Source organism: Orcinus orca, chromosome 2 (genome assembly GCF_937001465.1).
Source record: "Orcinus orca chromosome 2, mOrcOrc1.1, whole genome shotgun sequence".
NCBI classification, from domain to species: Eukaryota; Metazoa; Chordata; class Mammalia; order Artiodactyla; family Delphinidae; genus Orcinus; species Orcinus orca.
In genome coordinates, this window is record NC_064560.1 from 198967633 (window position 1) to 198972686 (window position 5054).

The 5054-nt window shown below is 56.3% G+C and overlaps 1 long non-coding RNA gene across 1 annotated transcript; it reads left to right on the forward strand.

The window, feature by feature from the left end:
* Positions 1-1423: 1423 nt before the first annotated feature.
* Positions 1424-3370, forward strand: LOC117199877 (uncharacterized). Its single transcript, XR_004481224.2, has 3 exons — positions 1424-1563; positions 2227-2358; positions 3099-3370. It is a non-coding gene; the product is annotated as an uncharacterized LOC117199877 (long non-coding RNA).
* The last annotated feature ends 1684 nt before the right edge of the window (positions 3371-5054 follow it).

Here is a 5054-nt window from a genome sequence, read left to right on the forward strand (position 1 = left end):
GACCCCTGGGGGCTCAGATCCCCTCCTCTAGGCCTGGCCTCCGCCATGATTTGGGGCTCACTGAGGCTCTGTGGAGGTCCAGGGTCCGATTAGGACATCACTTGACACTCTAGTCAAAGAAACTCCTCCCAGGGCCTCCAGAGACACTCGGGTTGTGCCCACACCCCAGCCTGGGGTGGGCTCCGGGCATGCCCTCTGCGCCCATGACCATGATGCTCCCGAGGCTGGGCACGTGCCAGCTCCCCGGCCGCCCAAGCAGGGGTGTGCAGGCCCCCCGCCAGGTTTCTCACACGGTCCCAAGCGGGGGAGGGGGGATGCCTCGTTACATCAGCCCCCAAAGCCACTGAGCCCGAGAGGGCTGGAGCAGACAGCACACTGGGAAGTGGGACGCTGGAGGCTCCGGAGGCCCCGCCCCTGGGTCTCCTGGAGCCTCGCCCCATCCTGAGCAGCCTCTGGGGCCAGGGCCAGCAAGGCATCCTCAGGACACTGCAGTCCTGTTCTGAGAAGGATGGGTGGGTTGGTGGGTGAGCTCCGCGGGTCCCTGGTTTCCTCCTTCACAGATGTGGACATTGCTCCCTCCCGGTGACCCTGCAGGGCAACGACAGGAGCCTCCAGGATGGGTTTGAGCCCCGGTGGCAGAATTCACTCACCCAGGCTCGGAGACTGGGAGATTCCGGAGAAAAGCCCCAAGATTCTGCAGGAAGAGCTCCGTTCTGCCCGGCCTTGGGCCTGGGAGACAATGCAAAGCCCTGAGCTGCATGGAGGACAGTGAAGAGTTTACACTCTACCCGCAGCAGCCCAAGCTCTGGAGCGCGTTCCTGGTCCAGCGTTCCCTGGGCTGGGGCTCTGGATTCTGGGATCCCGGGAACTGGGTTTTGAGGCCCTGGGTTCTAGCATCTGGGTTCCACAGCCCCTCTGCTGATCTGGGAGGGAGGTGAACGTAGTGGGGTGGAGAGGGCGGCTCCCAAAGTCCTCGAGATCCGCGTGCTCAGAGCCCGGCCCCGCCCAGGCAGCTGAAGCGGAAGCCCCTCGTTGCACGGAAGTGGAGACTGAGGCCCGGGTCTTCGGAGACGGCCAGCGATCTGTCCCAGAGCGCTTTTGAGCCAGGGATTTTGGGGGTGCGGGGTATGGCCACCCATGACCCAAGACAACAGCCGCGTGCCCTCCTCCATCAGCAGGAGGCCACTGCCCTTTGGGGTCCAGCCTCTCTGGGTGGGGAGGATGGAGGCCCCTCCTCGGGAGCCCGGAGCTCCTTTCCCCAGAGCTGGCAGCCTCCCACCCCCATCCGGGCTCCTCCTGCAGAGCCCGGGACTGGCTGGCTCCTGCCAAGAACGCCCACAGCCTGCCAGGCCGGGTGGGGAGCACACGCATGCCTGACACCACCCCATCCTCAGGGTTCCTCTAGGCTCCTCTAGGTTCTAGGCTCTAGGTGGGTCTTCCTGGGAGAAACTGAGGCCCGGGGGAGTCAGGGCCCCCCGACCCGCACCCAGGCTCCACAGGAGTTTCCAGACACACTTCGGAGGCTGTGCTTCAGTGGGGTCTCCCCACCCCCTCTTTTGAACCGTGAGAGTGGTAAAGGGCAGGCTGCCAGGCCTGGAGCCAGGGCGGGGGGTGCGGGGAGTGGAATGGGGAGTTGGCAGGGGTCCTGGCAGGAGGCCGGCGGGGAGAGGGACCAGGGCCCCCATTGGTGCTCCCTCCTGATGCCTGCCCCACCCCCTCCTCAGCCCCCCTTCCGCAGCCCTCATCCTCCCAGCAGGCTGCCCAGCAGGCTAGGAGGGGCCCCGGGGCCCAGAGGGGCTACAGGGCTGCGCTGGGAGGCCCTCTCCGCCACACACACTCCCAGGCGGCACAGAGGAGGGTCCTGATGGGACCCAGGGCTGGGGAAGCTGGCCATGCATGGCCTCCTAGGAAGGGTACACGTCGCCCCTGCAGTTTGTCCTGGGGTGCTTGGCAGGGTGGTGTCTGAATTCAGAATGAAGGAGGCCAAACATTTTCTTCCGCCTGCTGTGTCACCTCCCAGGATGGAAGTTACGCCTGCACGCGGGTGGAGCATGTTGGGTGACAACCGCATAGGGGCGTTTTTGTGTGTATGTGGTGGGGCTGTGGGCTGGGATGTGCCCGTAGGTGATAAATCTCTGTCACACACACACACACACACACACACACGGGTATTGGGATATCCAGGGCAGACTTCCTGTTCCAAACACACCTCTGCCCCTCCATCAGCTTGTCTGCAGTTCCTCCTGAACATCTTCTAAGTAGAGCACACGTTCCCTAAGATGGAGGGGCCACGCCCAAGCCTGGAAAACAGACAAGGCTTAACCTGCCTGAGTGGCAGCTTCCTCATCCGTAAGGCAGGTGAGTTACCTGCTCCCGCCTCACAGGGGTTCAGTGCACGCATGGGACATGCTGATGCAGGACAAGCGCTCAGACGACACGCCCAGGACGCTGGGAATGTGGATGGGATGTGGAGGGCCCCTGTCCCTCAGGCTGCTCTGCTCCTTCCTCCGGAGGGGCCCCCAGCAAGGCCGGTGGAGCTCTGTCCACCCGCTCTAGTTCCCCCGCCTCTGTGCCACCGGCAGGAGAAGGTGGAAAGGGTCTGTCCTCTCCAAAGGTTTCCTTGTATCTGGTTCACTCTACTCCCTCTTCCTTTCTTTCCTTTCGCACTTTCTTCATCTTAATCCCTTTAAGCCCCATGAGGCCTGGACCTTGTCGGCCTCTCTTAAACTGCGTTCCAAGTGCCAGAGCAGTGATCAGAGACCCCGCTGGATGGGTGCATGGAGAAGCCCCCAGCCTAGCACCCAGGCTGCATGGCTCACTCATCCCCACGCGGCTCATACAACCACACCCATGCTAGAGGCCAGGAGACTGAGGCTCACGATGTGAAAACCTTGCCCAGGGCCCAGGGCCACGCCTGACTCTCAGACACCCGAGGGACTTGGCCTTCCTGGGCTCCTTCCTCCACACAAAACAAATAACAAAAAACAAAAGTTCTATTTTATGACTGCATTCGTATAAAGAATATATTAATAATATATATTAGAACATTTTCTTCGCCCTAAAAGTTCCTTTTTTTTCTCCTTTCTGATTTTAAACAGAATTGAAACAATTCATGGTCCCCTAAAGGACTGTGGCCTCAGGCACTGTGTCGCTGTATCTAAGGAAGGGGAGCCGTCCTGGCAGCCTCCTCCCATTGGAAGCTGACTTGAACCCAGGTCTTGAATCCAGGTCTTCTGCACCCCCAACCTCTTCTGCCCACTGCCTGCCACTTGGGGAAGGACCTGGTGGATTTTTGCTGCTTTTTGGCATTTCTTACTAGCCATCCGATGGCTTTGAATGTCTTGTTTCTGAGTGCTTATAACAACAATGATAATTAATAATAATAATAGGGTGGGATGAATTGGGAGATGGGGATTGACATATATACACTACTATATATAAAATAGATAACTAATGAGAACCTACTGTATAGCGCACAGAACTCTACTCAATGCTCCCTGGTGACCTAAATGGTAAGGAAATCCAAAAAAGAGTGGATATATGTGTATGTATAACTGATTCACTTTGCTGTACAGCAGAAACTAACACAACATCGTAAAGCAACTATACTCCAATAAAAAAATAAAATAAACTGTTAGCTGTAATCTAAAACAGAATAAAAAATAAAATAACAACAGCAATAATAATAATGCTAGCCCTTCACAAAGCCCTTGACACTTTTCAAGCCCTTTCATCTCTGTTATCTGATTCTCCCAACAATCTAGGGAAGAGCTAGGACGGCCACCGTTACTTCTGTTTTATAGCTGGGACAACTAAGACACCTAGGACAGATAAGTGGTCCCAGTTGGTAGGACCAGAGCCCCAGGCTCTTTGCACACCCTCTATCTGCAGTTTGGTGAGCAGGTGGCAAGGAGGGGCCTCGGAAACATACCTGGTCAAGGTGGGAAGGTTGGACTTCAAAGGGCAGGAGGGGGAGCAGTGAAAGGACTGGGTGGGCAGGTGGGGCAGAGTGATGGCTGAATGGCTGAAGGGGAGGAAGCAGGAAGGTGTAAGCAGGGGAGTGAGAGATGGCTTCTGGCTGCCCATGGGAGCAGGAAGTGCCCAGTGCAGCTTTCTGGAAGGAGCTGAACTGACGGGGGCGGTGTGATTACCGGGAGGAAGCCAAGGGGACCACGGGGATATCTGGGAGGCACAACCACTGAGCCTTGGTGACTGATGGGGTACAGAGGTAAATGTGGGGGTCGACAGAGATGTTCCCCAGATGTAAGCACTTAGAAGCTCCAGAAGCTGAAAAGGCCATAGCACGGTAGGTAATTAAACCATAACAACGCAGCAGAAGCTTTCTTAACCCAGCTGCACTTAACCAGCTCACTGCATGGAGCCACTCCACACCCTCTGTAAAGCACATGGGCAAAAACTGACGTTTGCTACTGACCCTTTCCAAAACCCACACACACCCATCCATGACAATAAAGTGGGTACACTTCGTAGGAGCTCCTGGAACCTTTAAGCCATCCTCCCACCCCAGCCAGGGTAGAAACCCCTGAGAGAGGCTGCTCCACGCGTACCCTAAGCTTCTGCCCTACTCGTTGAGATCACTGCCTTGTTCTCCAACCTCTTTATACCCTGAAACACGTTAGTGTGAGTCCTTTAATTGAGTAATACACAAACTGCTGAAATATAAGTGTGGAAAGAGGGTCACTGTGCCTATGAAAACTAAGTTGGCAAGTTGGAAAGACCTGTTCATAGCAATTTAATTTTTAAAATTGCTATTGAATTAGGTATAGATGAGACAGTTGTAAAGACCAGGGGAAAATGTAAACTCTTAGAAGGACCTGAGCATAGATCTGCTCCCAAGCTCCCCTATGGGAGGCTGGCGGCTTCAGGTCCTGGCGAAGGGGGCCTGGCCACAGGGCTGCTCAGGGCACGGCACCCCACGCCCCCAGCAAGAGGGGGAGGCTGAGCACCCAAAACAGAAGTCAGGCTTTTTATAAACTAATCTCAGAAGTGACGATGCCATCAAGTCTGCTCTCTTCTATTGCCTGGAATAGGTC